A 24,373-nucleotide genomic window follows, 5' to 3' on the forward strand; every position below is an offset into this window, starting at 1 on the left:
TTGGAGCTGTTTATAAGAAATTTGAAGCAATGGCTATTGAAGTATAATCACTTTAAAATGGATCTTAAAAGATTGTTTTTTCTTTTAATCCAACCCTTAGGCTATTTTGACAAGTAATGTTGATTTAACTTTATTGTTTTTAGCAGGCAGTTTTGACACAATAGTTATTAAGTTCTAAAGAAAAAAAAAAAGGAAAAAGAGAGAGATAGCTATTAAGTTCTAGAATGATTAAGGTTTTTTTTTGTTTTTTGGTGCCGGGTATCAAACTCAGGACCTTGTGCTTGCCAGGCAGGTGCGGTACCCCTGAACTACAACCCCGGCCCTGATTAAGGTTTCTGCTTGACTGAATTTTGTTACAGAAAAACTAGTGCTACAAAATGAAAAGTTGAGATGACAAAATATGAACAGAAGTCTCCAAACAAGTTATCAGCTGTGTATTATAGTACTTTTTAAAATACTAGAATAGTAGAATTTTGGGATTTCATTGCGGCTTCTTAGGATCGCCCTGCCACAGTTGGCTTCATTTTACATTTTGGTGTGGCTAGTAAACTGTGTTTTTCTCGGGATAATAGTCTGAACATTTGTTATTATCTAAAATGTAATGTTTAGATTCTGGAAGGAGCTGGCACAGAAATCTCTGAAGGGGGCTTAACACCTGCTCTGAACACAGCTCTTTAGCTGCGTGGATTTCTGCAGAGCTCTTGTAGCTCTGTTCCTTATGCTTGCTATTGATAACAATATTTTAGAAAAGGTTTGGGGGCCGGGGATTTAGCTCAGTGGTTTTGCCACCTGCTGAGCAAGCACAAGGACCCGAGTTCAATCCCCGGTACCAAAAAAAATAAAATAAAAAAAGGTTTGTATCTAATATGAGAATTCTCCATAAAAGTGGAGACAGATAAATCTCTCCAAATAACCTAGAAGACGTTTTTTTTTTTTGGTACTGGGGATTGAACTCCAGTCCTTGCGCTTGCGCAACAGGCGGTGAAACCACTGAGCCAAATCCCCGGCCTTAGAAGACTTATTAAAGACATGTACAGATCTATCATATTATGTACACTTTCCTTTAGAGTCTTAGTGGTGAGGAAATGTAGAGGAAGCAGATGCGTTTTGGGAAAAAGTTCTCTTGATTTGGTTTATCTCTGACTTCCACTTTGGAATCACTGATCTAATTCAAGGTACTTATGGTGTGAACCAGTAACAGTTTTAGCTTGAGAGAAAGGGCTGGCAAATCTACCAGTATTTTTATAGCTCAATCAGTTGTTGCCATTTAATATCATAGCCAGGAGCTGAAGTTGCCAAAAATAAAAATTGTGCTGAATGTTTTGGTTTGGATTGGTTTTTTTACTTGGCACTTAGTTGCTTTCCATAAACCAAACTAGTTTCTTTCAAAATGTGGACCAGTGGGGCAGGGGATTTAGCTCAGTGGTTTTGCCACCTGCTGTGCAAGCACAAGGACCCAAGTTCAATCCCCAGTACCAAAAAAAAAAAACCAGCAAAAAAACAAACAACAAAAAATCAAAATATGGACCAGTGATCACTAATTTGCACAGATATTTACTCATATTTGATTCTTTTAATGTCTCAGAATGCTGTCTAGTCCTAGAATTGGACTAAAATTGGAAAATAGGATTGGAAGTTTTCCTTTTATTTTATTTTATTTTATTTTGGAGTTTTTGGGGGGAAGTTTTCTTGATGCAAGGTCTTTTTTCAGTAAGTGCCATATGGTAAATATTATTTGCATAAGGCTGGCGATTTAGCTCAGTGGCACTGTGCCTGCCTCGAAAGTGCAAGGTCCTGTGTTTGATCCCCAATATCCCCCCAAAAAAGTTTGCATAAATATTCACCCAATAATATGTACAAAAACTTGTAATTGCACGTATGTTGACCTTGACATGGGTCCAGTGTAGAGGTTTATGGTTCGTTTTTATGAATTCTAAGACTTTCTGTTTGGGGATCTGACTGCCATGGGAACAAGTGCATGCAAAAGTGAATGAGAAGACTTTCAATTCAGTTATGTATATATCAAGGGGTGTAACATTGATTACTTGTAGAGGTTTTTTATTTTGTTGTTTTGTTGTTTGAGCCAGAGTCTCACTATGTCAGGCTGGGCTTGGACTTACTATGTAGCTCATGCCAGCGTGGAGATGTCAGTGCTCCTCCTGCCTCAGATTCCGGAGTGCTGCAATCACAGGTGTGCAGCACCATGACCACCCTTTGTTTTGGGTCTTTGACACAGGGCTTGCATGTAGCCCAGCCTGGCCTCAAACTCACGGTGATCCCCTTCTCAGCCTCTCAAGTGCTGGGATTATAGCATGTGCCACCACACCCGGCTATTAGTTATAGATTTGTGGTACAGTACTTTCTAGGTTTGAGATATAATTACTGAAATGGTAAAATGTGAGTAGCAGCAGTTTATTAGATGGCAAAGCATGGGCTACAGAATAGTCATTTTATTCTAAACTTAGAAAAATGCTAGTCATTTATTTTTATCTTTGTCATTAAGTATATTTGACTCTTATTAGTGCCTTTGTGTGCTAGCCAAGCACTTTACCACTGAGCTATGTCCTCAGTCTAATACTTGACTCTTAATAATGTTTGATTCTTAATTAAGAGATTATTGTTAGCTACCTAGATTTCTATTAAGAATTGGAAATGCAAATAACAGATATATTCCCTGTTCTAGAAAAATTATTAATTAAATAGGACTACTAAACATGTACTCAGCTTTCTGAGAAGAGAGGGTATTAGGTACTGTGGGGTGTTGGGAATAGCTGCCATTATGCCTGCCTCATCAATTTATAAGTCTTAAGAGGGAGAAAAGGAGGTAACCTCTTTAGAAGGGTAGTATAAGTTGAAAGAAATAAAGTTTTATCACTTGTGGAGGAGGGACAAGTGTTGTTTTCCTTCCTGAATCCAAGAGAATGTCGCCAAGAGTCACTTGGGGGGTTTTATGTGCCATCAAGAAGAGAGACTGACGTTTATTCTCTGTCTGGGTGTCTGCTTATCTGCTAGTCTCCATTAGGTGCCCCAGTTCTCCTGCAGAAGGCATGGGAATGGAGTACCTGTTACGAGGGCTGAATGTTCCCTGCTCTAAGAGGTTCCGAGAGGTGGAGTCTGCATAGTTCCAGGTCTTAGAGTCAGGACTGTATTCATAGGGGTTCTCCAGAGAGACTTAACCAATATGGGTGTTTGTGTGTGATTTGTCATAAGGTGTATTATAAGGAATTGGTGCACATGACTAAGGAGGCTGACAAGTTTCACGGTCTGCAGAGTGAGTGGGCAGCCTGGAGACTCAGTAGAGCTGATGGCGTATTGCCAGTCAAGAGTGTGTGCTTGAGAGCCAGAGATGACGTGGTTCTTCTCCAAAGCTGACAGATGAGGCCCAGGAAGAGCTGATGTTTCTCTTTGAGTCCAAAGGCAGGAAGATGCTGATGTCCTCTTACATCAAGGAGTGGGAGGTTCAGCCTTTTTTGTTCTGTCCAAGCCCGGAATTGATTGTGTAAGGCTCGTCCATATGAGGGGGGGGCAATCTGCTTTACTTATTTTGTATATAAATCTCATCCCCAAATTGTTTAATCAAACATCTGGGCAGATGCAATTGGAAAAATTTTTATCCAGAATGGAGCAAAAGCTTGCTGACCAGAAAAATGGAGCCTAAAGTAGTGATGAGCATAAATTATATTTTAATGTCTACAAGTGTGATTTGTTAACGAAGATACCTGTGATTGTTATTGGTGACTACATCACAGGAAATATCACAGGTTGTCTTTATTCATGATGTGATGTAATGAAGTTACAAATTTTAATTAGAGGTTTATGAAAAGAGTGGTGTGATTTTTTTTTTCCCCCCCTCATCGAAGTTTATTCATTTCAGATCCCTGAAGGTCTGCGAACTCTTAAGTTGAGAACATGTGAATTGAGAAGGGAAGAAGCAGGACCCTGAATTGATATGGGTAGCATGTACCCTGAGGGAAGGCTTATTAGAAGAGGTGGCTGTTGATCTTGAGTGTGGAAGAAACAGTGGTGTAGTTAGGCTAGAGGATAGTTGACAGTATTGCAGAGAGGAGAGTAGATTCGGCAAATGGGTAGAGATGTGAGACAGCCTGGCAGATCAGGAACCTGTAGGTGGGCATTGATGAGGGGGCGTCTTGTTACATCAGGTTAATTTTTGTTCCTGCTGCCTGGGCTGCTATTTCTTGAGCCTATTGAGCAAATACTCGTTGCAAAGACATTTTGCCATACCATTAGATATGGACCTCTGGTTATTTCTTTTTTCAGGTACAGTGAACAGCCAGATAAACTGCTTGAAGCTCTGCCTCCCTGGAGGATTTCACTGTTCTCCTGTCCTACAGAGCAACTTCTGTGTAGGAGTAATGCCAGCATATTGCTTGGAACCATGTGTTAACAGGGTCTAGCTATTTTTTTTTTCCTCTCTCTTCTTCTTTCATTTGATCATAGAGAGTTCTGCAAGGCCACAGAAGGGAGAATTGAGATTTAGTAGAAGTGCCATGGAGTCTGAATCATTTGTCCTTTAGGCTTCCTTGTGTTTTTGTGGTCTGCTCTAATCTCTTTATATTATCTCCATTGTAGTGAGAGTTAGCTGGTTATGGAGTGGTAACAATCTTCAAGTAGTGGCCTAATGTAATTTTTTTTTTTTTTGTACTGGGGATCGAACTCGGGTCCTTGCCCTTGCGGGACAGGCAGTGGAACCACTGTGCTAAATCCCCAGCTCTGCTTAAAGTAACTTTTGAAAAAAGATTTATTCCCACATAAAATCTGCAGGTCTGGGTGATTCCAGGCAGCTATTCTTTATATGTTGGGTCAGCATTGCATCTCTGTATTTATCTCTACTTCTGTCATCATACTGGTAAGGAAAAAACAGGCTGAAGAATTGCAAACTGACAATTAGATGCTTCTACGGAAATCATTTCTGGTCACGTGTGGTGGCACATGCCTGTAATCCCAGCACTTGGGAGGCTGAGGCAGGAGAATCACTGTGAGTTTGAGGCCAGGCTGGGATACATAGTGAGTTCAAAGCCAGCCTGAATTGCATAATAAGTCCCAGTCTCAAAGAAAGAGAAAAAGAAAGAGAAAGAGAGAAAGAGAGAGAATGAAATAAATAAATAAATTCCTGTTCCTTGGTCAAAACAAGTCATGAAGTCATATCTGACATAAAGATAAGGGTAGAAAAATTGCTTCTCAGCCTTTTGGCTAAGATCAAGTGCTGAGGGTAGAAAAGGGTAGTCTTTTCTTGTCCCCTGAAGAAGAGAAAAAGCTAATGTATGACACTCAGTATCACTTGTGTTTCTGAATGGAATGCCGGGAGCACATGCAGCCTGTGGCCTGGTGGGTCAGAACACAGTTTTGAGGACAAGTTAAGTCACCTGGTCACTTTGATCCATCATCAGTTCCTACAAGGGCCCAAAAGCCAGGCAAGAAACTATTTCTCCAAAGGAAATGATCATTCTCAGAAAACAGCATAGCTCTGTTATAAAGCAGTGGTTCTCAACCAGGGACAGTGGTGGTCTCCATGGGACACGGGAATATTTGGAGACATTTTGTTTGTCATAATTTAGTGAAAGTGCTACTGGCATGTAGTGGGTAGAGGCCAGGTATGCTGCTAAATATTTATCCTCCTGTACATAGGCAGCCTCTCACAATGTAAGAAGTAACCAAGATGCCAATACTGCCAGGATTGAGACACCTTGCTTTATGGGTCTTCTGGTAGTCCAAGTTGTAATTCTGTCAGGACCTTTTGGTAGCTTTAGACAGCTACCTTATCATTCACCACAGACACTTGGGACACCACTGAGTTTGGTGAGTCTTCAGGTCCAAATGTGGAGTATCTTGCACTGCTACCTTGACTTACTATGTTGCTTTCTCTTGTACTGGGACCCATTTAAAACTGCAGCTTGGGCTGGGATTTAGCTCAGTGGTTCCGCTGCCTGCCTCCCAAGCCCAACGTCAGGAGTTCGATCCCCGGTACCAAAACATATACCAAAACAAAATTGCAGTTCATGGGTTATTCAGAAAATAGGGAGAGCAGCACACTAAGGTCTGGCTTATGTTGTTTACAGGCTGTAAAGAGGCCCCTCCAGCACTGCTTCTTTCTAGGTGGTAGTGGCCAGCTGATTTTGAAGGGAGTGTTTTGGCACACTTCAGTCTTTTTTTTTTTTTTGGTACTGGGGATCGAACTCGGATCCTTGCACTTGCACAGCAGGCGACGAAACCACTGAGCTAAATCCCCGGCCAACACTTTTCAGTCTCGTACTCATCAAGAACTTTGCCAAGGTGGCAGGAATCTAAATTTTCATACAGTTCTTCTACCCTTAGCATGCATGTTACTTTTATTAAGGTAAAAACTTTTTTTTCTTACTTGCTGACCAGATGGAATAAGCATTGCATTTTCATTATAACAAATGAATGTGATAGCCTGTGGATTGGTGAAATGTTCAGGATTCTTGTGGTCTAGCTTGGCAGCCTTGGGTTTACCACTTAGTAGTAGCATGTCCTTTGGCAGAGTGCCTGCTTGTCTCTAAAATGAGGATAATAATAGTATTTATTGAGTAGGATTGTTGTAAGTAGATGTACAATCCTTGAACAGTACTCATGTACAGTAAATACTATCAAAGTGTTAGCTAATAAAGAGCTACATACAATGCAAAGTCTTTAAATAGAAAAATATAGGTTGATTTTTTTTTTTTTGAGTTTTGTTGCTGGTTTAATTCATTTATATCAAAGCAGGTATCTACCGATTCACCAAAGGTAGGTTGATATATTTATAAGCTTAGAATAGAGTTCATTAAAAACAAAAAGCATAATAAAAAAAATAGCAAAAGATGGACTGATTTGATTTGCTATTTTCTGAATTTATAAGTCTAGGTTTTAATGATTAATTCCTTTAATGTACATTTAGTTGTATTTAAAATTAGCAACAGTGCATGGAAACTTTCAATAGGTAATAATTGTCATAAAAAGAATAGAAGAAGTATATTAATACATAAATGCCTGCTCCTGCTTCATTCTCCTCTGTTAAGTTTTCTGCTTTGTCTTTATTGGTTGTAGTTCTGGATTATAGTAAAAAATTATTATCCATTTATACACAAAGGAATTAAGAGCAGAGTCTTTAAGAAATACCATATACCCATGTTCATATTAGCATCATTCACATTACCCGAAACTTGGAAGCAACTCAAGTATCCATCAGCAGATCCACTGATAAGCCAAAGGTAGTATATAGTGTACGCGCTATAGAATGTCACCCAGCCTTAGAAGGAAAGCAGGCAGTCCTGCAGGGTGCTGAAGCCTAGCATGTTGCTGTGCTGTGGACTTTGGATGAGCCTTGAGGGCCTGATGCCAAGTAACGTGAGGTAGGCACAAAAAGACAAGCAGTACAGGATTCTTCTCTGGTGAGGTTCGGAAGAGTAGTCCTCATCAGTGTCCTGGAGACAAGGCAGTGGAGTGATGGTTACCAGGGGCCGAGTGGGGTTATCTTTAATGGTGTGGAGTTTTAGTTTCACGGATGAAGGATTGAGGTGGTTGGTGGTGACAGCTACACAACATTATGAATGTAGTTAATGTCACTCACAAGCGGTGTACATGGTAAATTTTGTTATATACATTTTACTACAGTAGAAAAATTAGGAAAACCACAAAAAGGGATATCCAGTAATTCACGTTAATGAAAGAACTTGTCTGAACTCTGTTAGCTTACTACGTAAGGAAAGGAACTCTCTTTCCCTCTCCCTCCCTCCCTCCCTCCCTTCTTTTCTTTCTTGCAGTACTGGGGATTGAACCCAAGGCCTTGTACATGTTAGGCAAGAGCTCTACCATTGAGCTACATCCCCACCCTCCTTTTCAGAATTGTGTTTTGAGACAAGGTCTTGCTAAGTTTCCCTGCTGGTCTTGAATCTGTGAGCCTTTTGCCTCAGCCTCATATGTGGCTGAGATTTCAGGCCTACACCACCTTGCCCAGCTATAAAGGAACTTCTTTGGGAGGTTAAAAATGTCACCAACTCCAGACACTGCCTTCCATGACTCAACTCTGAATACCAAATGCTTTAAGCATTTATTTAGTATTTGAAATTCCAAAATTCAGCATATTTTCTTGGAATTTATTTTTAATCTTTAATTCTGTGCTACATTACCTAACCATGCTACTTATTCAGCATATTTGTGTAGGGTTTTGGGGGATTGGATACTATTTTCTTTTCTTTTCTTTTTTCTTTTTTGGTACCAGGGATTGAATTCAGGTCCTTGTGCTTACGTAGCAGGCAGTGAAACCACTGAGCTAAATCCCCGGCCCCAGAATGGGCTTGTCTTAAATATGATTCATTCTCATTTAGTGAGAAGGAATCAATTTCAGATCACTGTATTCCAAGGAAAAGAAGCACATTTTTCTGTGCAAGAAAATAGTACCCAGGGCCGGGGATTTAGCTCAGTGGTTTTGCCGCCTGCGTCGAAAGCATAAGGACCCAAGTCCAATCCCCAGTACCAAAAAAAAAAAAAAAGACAAGCCCATTCTTTAGCACCCAGATTGTGTTCTCTAAACATCATTTCCCACCCCCCCAAAAATCAGCACTCCTTGGAGAAATTCTAAGTCTAGGGGAGGAATTGTATAAGTAAGCATGAAACGTCTTGTTCTAGCAAGAAGCTAGGAACCTATCTTAATTTACTTTATTTAGTTTTATGACAGAGCGTTTTAGAAGCTGTATTTGTGTTACTAGAAGCAGGTTCTTGGGTCCAGAATTGTTAGAATGAGACCTCACCCAAAGAAAGATAGGGACATGGCAAGGCTTGTATTGGGACTTCTCACACAGTAAGGGAGTCAGCTCTGATAAAGGGCAAGTCAGGCTGGTGGCTCCTTACCAAAGGAAAAGGGATATCTGATACAGGACATGTTTCCCAGCAAAAGTTCCTATCCAGGTCCTTTGTGCAATAAAGGGATTCAGACCTGCAGAGTACCCCGTCCTGGCTGAGCAGTGTCTGAGCTCAGCTATAGGCAGCTCAGTGGTCAGCTTTGGAATATGAGGGCATGCAGGTTTTCTGGAGGGGGATCCTTGCTTGTATTTGTGTTAGTGGCTGTGGTGTTTTTAATTAATTGGTATGTGAGCCCTGGGTCGCCAATTATGTCTTTGTTTGGTTTCCTGTGAAAATGCAAAACCTGCAGATTCCCTGTGGGCCCTTCCTTTCCTACCTTTGATCATTTTATCTTCTTTTGAGTGGTTCCTGACTTTGTTCTTGGGGGGCTCCAAGACCACTCCCAGGTTTCCTGATTTTCAAAAATGACTCAGGTCATAGTCACAGCAGTTTATTAGGACATTACATGAAGGCATTTGGGTCAGAGTCTGGAGGAAACCAGGTACAAGCTTGCAAGTGTCCTCTTCCTGTGGATGAGAGTCCTCATCCTTTAGAATGAGATTAGTCCCTCTTTTGGGAGTTGTGTAGAACCTCAGAGTTAGACCTTACTGCACTTCAGTGTCTTCTGTTTTTCCTGAGCATGTACCTCGGGTGCACATGTCTGTGTGCATACATATGATTCCTGTGGTTTGTAGGGGTTTTTCAAAGTTCCCTGTCACATCTCATTGTCCATTTTTAATCTTTTTTAGTTGGGCTATAGTTTGTCCCATTTGCTTTCTAATGCTTCAGTAAGCCATGATGTTGAAATCATCCCAGCTTTGAACAAATGCTTCTGGGGAAAGGGTATTGGAATTGGCAGAGCTCCAAGTCATGTCAGATGAAGATAACCTTGCAAATAGGGTCTTCCAGACAGGTCAGGTAGTGGTTGTCCTCTGGGAAGACACTTTCCCCAGTTCTGTCCTCTTCCGTGACTTTCACCTGGGACTTCCACTCCTATTGTGGGCTGTTTTCAGAGCTATTGTGGAGTTGGGGTGGGGGTGGGGTGGGATGGGAATAAGGAAAATTAAAACTCCCTGAGGCTCTGTTCTTTAACAAAATGCAGCTACTTGAAGAAATACTTCCTCCTTTACTTTAAGACTTTGGTTAATTTGCAGAGTTCTTTAAAAATTTATTCTGAAAAACTTTACCAGTGCTTTGTTGCTTTTATGAAGGAGAAGATTTTCTGAGGCCATTGCTCTGCAATTTTTACTGATATCACCCCGATACCACTGAAGAATAGGAGCCCTCCCTCCTCCCTCCTTCCTTCCTGTACTTGTTCAGACACTAAAAGAGGGACTCTGGATAGCATGGTGAATGAAAGACACTCTCCTCACACACAGGCAGCTAATGTGTATGTTTTAGTGTATGAAGATTGGCAGTAAACAAATTTGTTTGTTGTACTGGGGGTCTAACCCAGGCTTTGCATATGCTGGGCAGTGCTTTACCACTAGCTAGCTATTCCTCCAACCTGTTCAGTAGTAAGAATGAACAGTGAGTGTGCTCAAGATCAGTGAATGAGATTGGGGCAGGTTGAGCCTTCCCCTACTCTGAGGAATCAAGACCGGGTGAAGTTAGGAAACATCGTGGACAGCTAAGCAGCAAAGGCATCGTCAGCACAGAGCCTCCTGGCAAGAGTGAGTTTGACGTATTCAAGACAGAGCAAGAGAGCCAGTGTGGTTGAAGGAGGAGGATGTCTGAGAAGGGAAAAGGGGATTGAAATCACTAAAATTGTGTACTAAAAAGCATTGCTATCCAGGCTTGTAGTAAAAATACCCAGATGTTTGGTAATCATTGTTTTCATTACTACCATCTTCAGTAGGCTTACTGCCTCCCAAAACGGGACACCCAGGGACGGATGCTGGTCTGATTCTAACGTTGGTACAGACGTGCATCTTTTGTTTGTTTTTGAGACAGGGTCTCACTTTGTAGTTGAGGTTGGCCCTGAACTCACTGTGTAGCCCAGGCTGGCCTTGCACTCTCAACGATCCTCCTGCCTCAGCCTCCTGAGTGCTGGGATTACAGGAGTGCACCACCAAGGCCAGCAGTCCTGCATCATTTTGAATAAAGCACTGGTTGGGTCTCTCAATATCTTGGCAGAAACCCAATTAATTAAATCCGTTTTGAAAATTATTACTAAATGGGCAGTTTTTAATGTCCTTTATAGTAGGTTCATGAGTGAGATCCACCCCAGCATTTGTGGTTCTGTCAGTTAAGCTGAGAGCTTCACACATGCTGGGCAGGTACTGTGCTACTGAATTGTACCACCCATCTCTTCGCCCTTTAACAAAAAGCATATGTTAGTTAGCCTTTATGGCATCACTTGAACATTTAGTGGCTTAGCATGACAACCATTTTATTTGCTCACAGTTATATTGGTCAGCAGTTTGGGCATCTGGGTGGTTCTATTTCTAGTCTTCCCTGATTCTCTCATACACATCTGTTGGTTGATGCTGACTATTGCCTGACATGTATCTCTTTACCAAGCTAGCTCTGCCTTCTTCACATGGCTGCTAGGTTTTAAAAGCAGCAAGAAGAAAGACAGGCTCCAGTATGTGAGCATCTTTCAGAACTTTGCATTGCATTGGCTAATGTTGGATTGGGGAAAATAAGTCACCTGGCCAAGCACAGAGCCATCGTGGGAGGAGACTACAGGCATGAGTAGCAGAAGACAGCACTCACCAGGGCTTTTGCTGTGACCATCTGCCTCAGCCTAGGAAGGGAAGAACATGAAGTTTACTTAGGGGAAGGAAGAACATAATACAGCAATAGAATATTATTCATAAGGACCTAATACTGACTAATGTTGTTTGAGGAATGGCCTTTAATAAGAACTGTAAAAAGAATGAATGAGGGCCGAGGATTTAGCTCAGTGGTGCTGGCGCCTGCCTGGCAAGTGCAAGGTCCTGAGTTTGATCCCCAGTAGAGGAGTGCCTGGGTGGTGAATGAGTACAAACAAAACATTCATTATGCAAGAAAAATAAAAGATTTTGTCAGGTGTGAAAATTATGTGCCATCAGCATGTTATTGCGACTTTATCCCAAAAGATTTATCCTCTTAACAGTTTGTATTCCATTAAGAAATTACGGCTCCATTCTAACTTTGGTAACACAATGAAAAATATATGTAATTTACATTATGAGGAGAACAGATGCTTAATTCAAAATAAAAATAAAACTGTAGGGCCAGAGATTTAGCTCAGTGGCACCATGCCTGCCTTGCAAGTGCAAGGTCGTGAGTTTGATCCCCGGTACAAAAAAATAGAACAAAGCAAAACAAAAAAACTGTAAATGATTTAAAAATTTTAATTCCGTTTTGTCATCTCCATAAAAATATTGTCATATTTGATTTGTCTACTGCTTGTATGTCCGTAATTTAAATTGCAGTCTCATATTGATCGTACAGTTTGAGCTCTTAAAAGATGTAATAAAGAGAATTTTTCTGTTAGTATAATTTTACCTATACCTTGTAATTTAGGACATTTTTTGTGTGTATGTGTGAAACACTGGTTTCTAGACTTAGAAAATTGTGACCTCTTACAAATATATTTTGTGTAGTATATATGTGGGTATGGTCATGCATAAACATTGGATATTTAAATTGCAAAAACTGTAACCGTATTTTCTTTGTTTTTTTTTTAATTTTTTAATTTTTTTGATACTGGGGATCAAACTCGGGACTTTACGCTTTCGAGGCAGGCGCTGGAACCACTGAGCTACATCCCCAGCCCTGTTTTTTTAAAAATAAATTTTATTTTATCCCATTCAGTACTTTCTTATTTCATAAGAATCATAAATCCTCCTGTGATTCTTTTTGTTTCTTAGGTTCTCTAATAACCTCTCACCTGGTTTTTCTGGATCCATACTTCTTTATCTTTTAGGGACTTAAAATCCCACTAAAATTAGATAAAAAGCTGTGGATCCAGAAAAATAGGTATTTACCTAAAACATTTCATGCAATTTCAGGGACGTGATGTCCTCTTACAGCTCAGGCTTAAGGAATCCTTTTCTTTTCTTTACATGCAGTTAGTCCCTGGATACAACTATCTGCTGATCCAAAATATTTGAGGGAAAAATTACATCTTTATTGAACATGTTCAAATCTTTTTCTTGCCATTGTCATCTAAACAAGTAGGGTTTAACAAGTATTTACCTAGCATTTACATTAAGTAAAGTATGCAAGAGAGTGAGTGGAAGTTATATGCAAATGCTGTGCTGTCTTATGTGAGGAGCTTGAGTATTCTCAGGTTTTGGTACCCACAGGGGTCCTGGAAGCAGTCCTTCCAGAACACTGAGGGATGATGGTATTTCTCATTTCCTCCCTTGCCAGCTGGGCGTGGTGGTGCACGCCTGAAATCCCTGCATTCAGAGGGACTGAGGCAGGAGGATCCCTGCAAGTTTCAGGCCAGACTGGGCTACGTAGTGAGTTGAAGTCCAGCCTGAACTACACAATGAGACCTTGTCTCAAAAAAAAAAAAAAAAAAACCTTGAGGCTGGGGATTTAGCTCAGTGGTTCCATCGCCTTCATTGCAAGCACAAGGTCCTGAGTTCGATCCCTGGTACCAAAAAAAAAAAAAAAAAAAAGCCCGCCCCCAATCTTGGCAATTGGAAAATAAGACCTGATGACCACTGGACAGGCTGTGTACCAGACATTCTTATTTAATCATCACAATAACCCAGAGAGATTTTACCTTGCTGAAGTTTTGAAATACTCTTCTCTAACTTAATCTTACACGTTTAGTTGATTAGCTAAAAAAGGTGATGTCTTACTATGTTACTTTCCTATCTTTTTTTTTGATAACTTCAAACTGTAATGCTTCTTTATTTGTACTGTGAACCAGAACCAATTAGAAATACTATGCTGTACATTGTAAAATATAATGAGTAATTCATAGCAATAAACTATGTTTTGAAGATTAGCTAATCTTTTTTGTTATTGTCTGGTTTTTTATTGTCTGGTTGTGCAGTTGTTTTGTTTGGTACTGGGGATCAAACTCAGGTCTTTGTGCTTGCACAGCAGGCGGTGAAACCACTGAGCTAATCCCTGGCCCTGTGCAGTGTTAACATTGTTTGTAGATTACAGGAGAAAAGTTTTACACGTGTTGATTGGACCTATAGCTTGTATTCCTTTGTTTTCTCTGAGGGGTGGAAAAATTTCAGGATTAAAACCAGTGGATCAAAAAATGGTCCATCTGCACCTAACTCTATAGGTGAAGGTAGCTGATCCTGGTTCTTTTGTATTGAGGAAACTTTTTGGTGGTACTAGGTATCGAACCCAGGGTTGCTCTACCACTGAGCTACATCCTCAGCACCACTTTTTAAAGATAATTGTTTATTTTTACATTTTGAGATGAGGTCTTGCTTAGTTTACCAGCCAGGACTCAAACTTGGCAATCCTTCAACCTCAACCTTGCTCAATGCTGGGATTACAGGTGTGCCCACTGCCCCTGGGTAGGGGACACATCTTGTCCTCAGTGTTTTCTTCTCTGGGCTAAGTAGCTTCATTACTGAAAGCCAGAATTACCAACAGTGTAAAAGTTGGCATAGGGCCCTTATTCTGTCCAAAGCTGGGCACAGCATTGACAAATGTGTTTCAGAAAATAGAATTCAGATACTGAATTCCTGCTGATTTGCTTTCCAGTTCACTAATCTTTTCTTTCTACAGTATCTCATGTTATTCATTCACATCCAGTATGCTTTTCACTTTATACATTGCGGTTTTTATATTACAGTTGGAATAAGCTGTTTAAAAAAAAAATTGACACCTTCAACGTGCTCAACATAGTTGAACAATATAGTTTGAACAACTTAGTTATGATTACTGTTACCTGTTTCCTTGTCTGCTAACTGTAACATCTATATCAAATTTGGGTCAATTTTTTGAAAAATTTGGGGTCAGGTTTGATTGACTTGTTTTGCTACATCATGGTGGATCTTACTGTCTGGTCCCTGTCTCTTTGCTGAGACAGAATACCCAAGCCCTGCAACTTAAAGGAGGAGAGGCTTATTTGGGCTCACTGTTTTTAGAGGTTTCAGTCCCTAGTCACCTGGCTCCAGGGTAGAAGGGTCTTGTGGAGGAGAGCTGCTCCTGTCGAGGTGGCCAGGAAGGGGGGGCTTCCAGGCCACACCCTGGAGACCCAGCCCCCCCCAGAGCAGGTCGGCTGAGATCCACTCCTGAGCACAGCGCCTCCATGATCCAGTCACCTTCCCGAAGCCCCACCGCTTCACACAAGGCACCTAGCTCTAAAGCGTAACACCTGTTTTTCTGTTTCTTACCATTCCCGGTAATAATTTTATTGACTGCCTATACTCTGAATTTTACCTGTGGTATTCTGGATATTTTTGTATTCCTACAAATATTTTTGAACTCTGCTGTGAGATGCAGTGAAGTTGTTTGAAAACAGTTTGAGCCTTTCAAATTTTGTTTTTAAGATTTAGTAGGCAGTATTGGATCTGTGGTTGGTGTAGGCCTTCTTTTCCTCTTGTATTTCGCCCAGTCCTCAGTCTGATAGGAAGAGGCACCTTTCATGGTGGTGTGTAAGTTCTCTAACCTTTTGGGCACTTCTCTTCTGGCATCTGGTGGTTTCCTCATGTAGTGTACTGATCAGCTTTTTTTCTAACTAGAGAGGGATTCTCTGTAGATCCCCAGAGTTCTTTCTTCAAGTTGCTGTCTCTCTTACTTAGCTCTGGCAGTAGACTAGCTTTGGCCTGTTTTTCCCTTCCTTACACTGAAGCAAGAAAATCCTTAAGGAAGAATGTTGGGGCAGCTTCATTGTTCTTTGGTTTTTGTGTCTACCGTCTTGAAAACCAAAAATTCATGTTTTATCTGTTTTTTGATTATTTCAGGCAAGAAGGTACATTCTTTCCTGTCAGAGTGAGGTCCTAGGTTGTCTGGAAGCAGAAGGCTCTCCCCTCCCTCCCCCCCCCCTTTCTTTTGTTCTTTCTTTCCTTCGCAAAGTATTTATTTTTCTTATTTTTCCCCACCCCCCCCAACCCCTCTTCCCCTCCTTATTTACAAAAGCTTTGTTTCCATTTTTTCCCTTCTGTTCTTTTTTTCTTGTCTCCCGCTTCCCCTTCCCATTGAGAAGGCTCTTTTCTTGTCACATTTTCCCCTTAGTACTAGGCTCACGATTGCAGATGAGAGTGTTCTTTGTAGCCATGGTCCAACCTTGGCTGTAGACTGGTGCTTTGTGCCAGGACCTCATAGCTTTCCTGTCCTCGCCCCGAGCCATTGTAGGTCTTTTACCCTTACTGTTGGATGTTATTTTATTGTTGACACCTTTTTCTAATTGTTGTCTTTTTATTCCCTTAATCCATTTTTTGATGAGAGATTTTGTATACCCCAGTTTACCTTTTTTTTTGTTTTCAGTGCTTTTGTAGTTGGCTTAAAAAATTTTGGCTGCATCTGGGTCAAAGATATTTTGCTATGGCTCTTCCTCCCTTGCTTTTCACATTTACATCTGGACTGTCTGAAATTTACCTTTGTGAATTGTGTATGGTTAGGGATTGTATTAGTTAGCTGTCCTGTGGTTAGGACACCAAAGCCAATGCCCACAGCTTAAAGGAGGAGAGGTTTAATTTGGCTTCGGTCAAATTAAATGGTCAGCTGGCTCCAAGGCAAGGACATCATGGAAAAGTGGAAAGGGCCTGGCAGAGGAAAGTGCCTGGCCTGTGGGAAGCAGAGCAGGCAGCAGCGCCAGAGAGGAAGGGATGAGGGACCAGTTTTAGAACCCAAGGTCATGGTACCTTGGCCTGCCCAGAGATGCGCTTCACTAATTCCTCCTTCAGCTTCTGAGCCAGTCAAGTTGACACAGTTAAGCTAACCTACCACAAGGATGAGGACGTGTTGTTTTACTTAGGAATTTTCAGTTGCTTCAGCATCTTTGTTTCATAAAAGATGGTCTTTTCCCTCTGCACTCAATGCTACTTGTATCATAAGTCAGGAAATCTTTTTTTTTTTTTGGTACTGGGGATCGAACTCAGGACCTTGTGCTTGTGAGGCAGGCCCTGGAAGCACTGAGCCAAATCCCCGGTCCTTATAAACTTTTTTATTGATGAGTTTTAATTACTATAGGTATGTAGCATGTTTTAATATTTGAATGGGATATGCTATCCATTTTTTTTTCAAGATTGTATTGGTATTTTTCACTGTTGTATTTCTCTAAGGATTTTCAAATCTTTTTTTCAATTTATTTTTAAGAGGCTTTTAGAAAAGGAAGTGGGAGTTAAGATCGTTTTGAAATAGAAATGATGGATTGGAAAGATTGTAAGTCTTCCCAGTCCATAAGCTTGGTGTATCTTTCATGTATAGTTGACAGACTGTGTGATGAAGCTTTGGGCAATGCAGACCTCTTACCCAGTGGTGGTCCCGTGAGATTGTAATGAAGCTGAAAAACTCCTCTTATGTTGTAACTGTTAAGCTTTATTGTACAGTACACCCCTCATGTTTCTGAGGCTGCTGCCCTGTGACAGTGTAAAGGCGTTGCACATGTAATTATGCACAGCACCTGAGACTTGAGAGTGATGATGAACAGCGGGCCCTGGTTTGTCTGTGTACTGTGCTGCTTCTTATGCTGTGCTTCTTTTTAGGGCTTGCGTGCCCTTTTATGCCAGCAGCACCCACATGTCCATACCACTGTCTCCTGGCAGTGCCAAGAGGCTGCAGCAAGGATTGGGCTGCTTACTGTTCGGGTTTGCGGCAGTGCTCACACGACCACAGTCACCTGTTTCTCAGCGCGTACTCCTATTGACAATTGTTTTTAGGACTTTGTAAATATCTCTCAAAAAGTGCAGAGGTCTTTGCGCATCTTTTGGTTTATTCCTAGCTTTTGTTTGTTTTATGCTATTGTACTTTGTCTTTTAAAAATCTGTGGTTAAAGTCTGGGCATGATGGTGCAGTAATCCTACCATTTGCTAGGCCAAAGCAGGAGGAGTGCAGGTTAAGAGATCAGTCTAGGATACATAGTGAGTTCAAGGGGAGGCTAGACCATGTAAAAGACTGCTACAGAGAAACACAGTGGGGGCCGGGTGTTAGCGCAGTAGTTCCAGGGGCCGGCCTCGCAAGCACAAGGTCCTGAGTTCAATCCCCGGTACCTAAATAAATAAAATAGAGACAAAACAAAATCCATGACTAGTTTGTAGAAGCACAGTTGGTTTTCAGTATTAACCTTATATCCAGAAATATAAATTCACTTATTACATTTAATAATCTATAGAATCTTATAGATTCTCTTGTCATCTATGAATTGCCACTTTTCTTCCTTTCCTGTCCGTATTCTTTGTTTCTCTTGCTTTGTTGCACTAGCAAGGCCCTGCAGTACAGTGTTAAACAGAAGTGGTGACAGTGGTCAGCTCCTGTTTTCTACTTGCCCCAGGGTAGGTTTCCAGTATCTCACCATTGACTGTGATATGTGCTGCAGACATTTTATGGCTATTCTTTATGAGTTTTCCAGTAGCTTTTTATTATCAGTAGCTATTGAACTTTTTCACATGCTTTTTCTGTACCTATTTGGATGATCATATGATTTTCTTCTGTTATACACTTAGGATAAATGATGTTACAGGTTCTTTTCATATATAATGCTAGATTTTATTTGCTAGCACTGATTGAGTTATTACACTTGTGTTCATGAGCGAGATTAGTCCATGATTCCGCTTCCTTGCAACATTGGAGTCAGTTTTTGGCATCATGATTGCACTGGTTCTTAAGAAGAGTTGCAGATCTTTCTATTATTTTCTGGGGACTTTGTGCGAGTTTGGTGATGTTCTCACTTGTTCAGAAGTACTCACTAGTGCAACCATCTACATCTTGAGATCTTTGTGGAAAAGGTTTTAGTAGCAGATTCCATTCCTTTAATAGCTTTGGGGCCCTTTGGATAGTCTGTTTCTGTCAGCATTGGTAATTTGTATTTTTCAAGAAATGTATCTACTTCACATTGTCACCTGTTAGCATAAAATGATCATACTGACCTCTAAAAATTTTGTAGTTATTCGTGTTTTTCCTTTTACCTTAATCAGCTTGGCTAGACGTTTTTGTTTTACTAAGCTTTTCAACAAATCAGCTTTTGGCTGTTAATTTTTCCATGTGCTTGTTTTCTTTTTCGTTCATTTGCTCTTCAATGTGGCATCTTGGAAAATGAGGGCTGCCTGCCTGTGTGGTTCAGGTGCAGCTGCATCTCACACACTTTGCTGCTGTCTCAGTATTCAGTTCAGTGTATTTATTTCCTAAGTTAAACTCCCAGGTGCTTGGTGTTTTTCCAGGTTACTTATTGTCATTGCTAATGATTTCTGACTTTTTCCTTATTTGTGATACTGGGGATTGAGCCCGAGGAGTGTTGAGCTATATCCCCAATGCTTTTAATTTTATTTTTAGACAGGGTCTAGCTAAATTGCCCAATCTGGCATCCAACTTGCCATTCTCCTGCCTCAGCCTCCAGAGTAGCTGGGATTGCAGGGAGGCATCACCATGCCTGGCTGTCAGTTCTCTTCTGGTTATGTTGCATGATGTATTTTTTTTCACCCTCTACTTATCTTTCTATGGATGTTTAAGGTTTGTCTTTTTTAAAGAATATACTTTTTTGTTTAGTCTGCAGAGCATCCTTTTACATGAAATTGGGTTTATGTATAATTTTACGATCATTTGCTCTTTGGCTCATCTATTTTTTTCCCCTTCTTGATTGGTTTTAGATTAAATATTACTTTTTTCTCTAATGTGTTATATATAACAAAATTTTTAATGATTATCCTAAAATTATAACATTTATCCTCAGCTTATTACAATGTAACACAAATTACTTTTTCTTGAGACAGGGTCTAAGCTTTGTCCAGACTAACCCCAAACTTGCAGCCCTTCTGCCTCAGGCTTCAAAGTAGCTGGGATTACAGGTGTGTGCCACACTATACACAGCTCAAATTACTACTTTTTCACACTGTCAACATAACTGCTGCTGGTTGTAGTGGTGCACGCCTGTAATCCCAGCACTGGGAAGGCTGAGGCAGGAGGATTGACAGGAGCTCCAGGCCAGCCTCAATTACACAGTGAGACTCTGTCTCAAAAAAACCCTGCTAAAATCTTAGAACCTTTAAACCTTAGAAGATATTTTAGTTATTGCTTTGAATAATCACTATTACTTTATTTCCTTACATATGTACCCTGTTTATTCCTTATGTTTCATATTTATGATGTAGGATGATTTTTTTTAACCTAAATAATTCCCTTTAATCTTATTTAGTACAGGCTTGCTGATGAGAAATTTCTATTTTTGTATTTGTTAGCAAACATTTTTATTTGATTTTTTATTTTTTTTGAGACAGGGTCTTGCCATGCTGTTCAGGGTTGCCTTGAAGTCACTGTGGAGCCCAGGCTGGCCATGAACTCATAGCTGTCCTCTTGCCTCAGCCTCCCGAGTGCTGGGATTAATGGCATCCGCCACCACACCCAGCTCTTGACGTTAATTTTTGAAGAATATTTTTGCTGAATATAATATTCTAGATTGACAATTACTTTCTTTAACAATGCTATTCTATTATATTCCAGTTTCTGGTGTTGAGACATCTTTTTGCTGTTAGGACTTTAATTCTCTCCTCCTTCTCTTCCTTTGGTAATTCGATTATGTTGTCCTAGGTATAGTTTTCTCTTTGTATATCGAGCTTGGAGTTGGTAGAATACCTTGAATCTCTGGATTGATTTCTTTCATCAGTTTTGGAAAACTCAGATATTCTTTCTTTGAATATTGCTTTTACCTTTTTCCTATTGTCTGGTGTATGTATGAATGACATTTCCAGCATATCTCATGTTTATCTTAAACCTCTCCTCTTCCTTCTTTCCCTTGCCCCCCCCCCCCCCCCCCCCCGTTCTGCTCTTTTCTCTTTGTGCTTTTATTTGGCTATTTTCTTTCTCTTTTTTTTTGGTATCGGGGATTGAACTCAGGACCTTGCGCTTTCAAGGCAGACACAAGAACCACTGAGCTAAATCCCCAGTCCTATTTGGCTATTTTCTACTGCCTTTTTTTTTTTTTTCTACTGACTTGTTTTTAGTTCACTGATCCTATATTTTGCTGTGTCCGGTTTGGTATATAATCAATATATTGAGTTCTCAATTGAATATATATTATTTTTTAGTTCTAGAATTTCAGCAGTTTTTATGGATCCTAATTCATTGGTGAAATCCTCCATCTTTTATCAATTTTGTCCGTTTCCCCTGTTTTCTTTAATATATTAGAGTTATTTAAAGTAATCGTTATTGTGTGTTGGGTCTGATTTTCTGGTCTAGTTTTCTCATACTGCCCATATTTTCTTGTCCTTTTGCATACTAAGGTCTTTATCATGTGCCAGATTTTGTGTCTCAAAGAACTCATGGAGACTCTGGGCAGTGTTACCTTCCTGATAAGGTTCCCATTTTTCTCTGTTGCACAGATGAATGAGGGGCTAGTTACCTCCAACCAGCAGAGATTGCTTTGCTTTCCTGTTGTGTTAAGGTTTTTGAAAACTCAGTTTTTCCCACAATTTGCCCTTTCTTTTTTAAAATTTTTTTTCTCTTTGCTTTTTAATTTGAGAGTCTAATGAGCATCTGTCTCCACAGGAAGATGGGGAGACAGGTCTGCAAGGCTGTCCAACCTGCCTGCTATAGGGCTCCAGAATCTGACAACTGTCTTGTGATTCAGAACTCAAGATACAGAAAGATGTCTCATTCTCACCCTGATTCCTTGACATTCAGAGCACCTTTTCAAGTGTTCACTGGTCTCTTTGTGTGGCTTCCCATAGATATTCTGGTAGTCCTTTTCAAAGGCTCTCCTGCCATGCAGAACCTACTCCTTTCTTTTTGGTTTTTTGAGACAGAGTCTCTCTACATAGTTCAGATTGGCCTTGAATTCACTTTGTAACCCAGACGAGCCTTGAACTCCCAGCAATCCTGCTTCATACTCTGAGTGCTGGGATTTCAGGTGTATGCTATGCCCAACTTCTGCCCCTAAAATAAACCTCTCATGTAAAAGCCAAATATAGAAGAGATACAAAGTCATGGCTATGGTTACAGTAGGGGGTCTTGACACTGTTCAGTCCAAAGAATATTGGAACCTTGACAATGCTAATGTAATTTTTTGTTTTTTGAGATAGGATCTAACTATATAGTTCAGGCTGGCCTTAAACTTGTGACAGTCCTCCTGCCTCAGCCTCCTGAGCACTGGGATTGTAGGAGTGCACCACCAAGCGTGGCCTGATAATATAATTTAACTCCAAGATAATTTATTGCATATTTTTTATTAAAAGTACATTTCATTAATGAACATATTTTTAAAATTTATTTATTTATTTATTTATTTATTTGGTACTGGGGATCGAACTCGGGTCCTTGCACTTGCGCAGCAGGCGGTGAAACCGCTGAGCTAAATCCCTGGCCCAAATGAACATATTTTAAAGGATTAACTTTGGGGGAGGTTACATTTTAAAATTGTACTGTTTTGAATCAAAGAAGTAGAGCATAATGTGTTCAGCAGATGCATATATAAGTCATTATTTTCCAAGAAATCTCTGTTTTGCCATTTGAAAGAGGCTCTCTCTGAGCAAGAAATGTAATCTATATGTAAAAAATGATAACTTTTCACTTAGGTGAAACTCATTCAAAATGATTTTGTTGCCTTTGTAGTATTTAAGTTTGGTTTTATATTGCATGTTTTAAAAGATTTTTGTTTGGAGTGGTGCTGGGTATCCAGCCCAGAGCCTTCATATATGTGCAGCACACGCAGGACCCTGGGCTGTATCTCCAGCCTTGCATTTGAAGTTTGAATGAGGACGTCATATTTCTTAGGATTGTGCTTATGTGCGTGAGAGAGGAAGAGAGATTGTTGTGACCTGTTTCAAAGAGTCATAGAATTTTTGTCTAGAAGAATACAGTTTTGTAGATTAATCAGGTGAGGCTCCAGACAAAATAATGTGTTACATACACATATACATGTAAAATTTAAGTAACCTACCAAGGCTCTCACAGATAATTAATGGCAAGTTTAAAACTAAAATTCAGATTCTCTGTCTCTAAAAGAATGGTTTTTAAAAAAAAATTAGACTTGATAAAGGTACACAAGTATCCTATTTGTTACAGAAATTTTTTTATCCATGATTATTTTTTATGATTATATGAACTATATTATAAATGTATCCTCAAAACTGTTCTTTCTTACGGAAAAAATGGAAATAAAGTCTTTGTAAATAGGGAAGGGTGGAGCGGGTGAAGGGAGGGCTAAGAATGGGGAAAAAAAAAAGAACCAAGATGCATTATGTAAAGGTACAATTCCCAATGAGAAATGTAATTGTGTTGTATACCTAAAATGTACCAATAAAAGAATTTAACAACAACAAAAAAACAAACAAAAAATCCTGTTCTTTCTTTTTTGTATTACATCCTTGTTTTCATTTTTATTTTTATAGAGGTGGAAAGTATTTAACTCTCAACAAATGAATTCTACACTTGAACTCTGCTGCATTCCTATGCCACCTCCTCCTTTAGAAAACTGATCCAGAACAGGTACATTTATGACTTTAACTTAAATTTCCCTTGGAGACTTAATTTATTATGCAGTTTTACCTGAAGTGATTACATCTGTTTGTGTGTCCATTTCTTTCTCTGTGAGTGTGTGTATGTGTGTGAATTATTGAGCTTAGTCAGCATGATTGCATTATCTGGCTGCATCCAATAGAACTTTGGTGACCATGGCTTTGTTTTTATTGGGAAGGTCCAGTATGGGACTCCAGTGCCCTGTAGCTGCTGCTGGGCGCTTGACATGTGACTACAGCAGCCAAGGAGTTGAATCCTTAAATTTTATTTTTTTTATTTTGGTACTGGGGATTAAACCAGGACCTTGTACTTCTGAGGCAGGTGTGGTGCCACTGAGCTAAATCCCCGGCCCCCACTATTTATTTATTTATTTATTTATTTATTTATTTATTTATTTATATATTTTGGTACCGGGGATTGAACTAGGGACCTGCGCTTGTGAGCCAGCCCACTATTTTTAACGTACAATATATAGAGAACTCAAAGAAAAATACTCATCCCCAAATCCATTGTTGCTCTATCCCAAGACCTCTACAAATCCCGTCAGAAAAATCTGGTGCCAAGGCAGGTGGCAGTGAGCTGGGAAGGGGTCAGGTCATCTGGCTGTACCCTCCCAGGAAAGAGCCTGCTAGAGGTTCAGAAGTGGTGATGGAACAAGGTTGCTGGAGCCTTGCACAGCCAGGTTTCACTGGGGAAGAAGTCTGGAGGCAGAGTGCTTGGCCATAGCAGGTGAGGAGCGGTCTCACCAGGAAGTCAGCGTGGCTGCAGGCCAGGACAGACCAGCACTGTTGGCCTAACCTGTGCTGGCTGAAACTCCCATTGGGTGCAGATGTGACTTTGCCATCGTCAGCCTGGCAGACCTGGGATGTGGGCGTGGCTGTGAAGGTTGCAAGGTCATACTTTGAAGGCTCAGAATGTGCAGCTTGTGCCA

The 24,373-nt window shown here is 40.3% G+C and overlaps 1 protein-coding gene across 7 annotated transcripts in view; it reads left to right on the top strand.

Annotated features, from left to right (window-relative positions):
• Positions 1-24,373, top strand: part of Hycc2 (hyccin PI4KA lipid kinase complex subunit 2) — a 73,042-nt gene that overhangs the window by 2,084 nt on the left and 46,585 nt on the right. For 6 of the 7 annotated variants that reach the window (XM_021249739.2, XM_087200379.1, XM_087200380.1 and 3 more), the window contains exon 2: positions 23,316-23,412. The exons of the other annotated variant lie outside the window; for it this stretch is intronic. The gene's annotated coding sequence lies outside the window, so the exon portion shown is untranslated. The remainder of the gene's footprint in view (positions 1-23,315; positions 23,413-24,373) is intronic. 7 annotated transcript variants of the gene reach the window in all.

The sequence above is a fragment of the Heterocephalus glaber genome, unplaced genomic scaffold (genome assembly GCF_053883595.1).
Source record: "Heterocephalus glaber isolate CG9 unplaced genomic scaffold, H.glaber_assembly_v1.0 deba00001743, whole genome shotgun sequence".
Classification (NCBI taxonomy): domain Eukaryota; kingdom Metazoa; phylum Chordata; class Mammalia; order Rodentia; family Bathyergidae; genus Heterocephalus; species Heterocephalus glaber.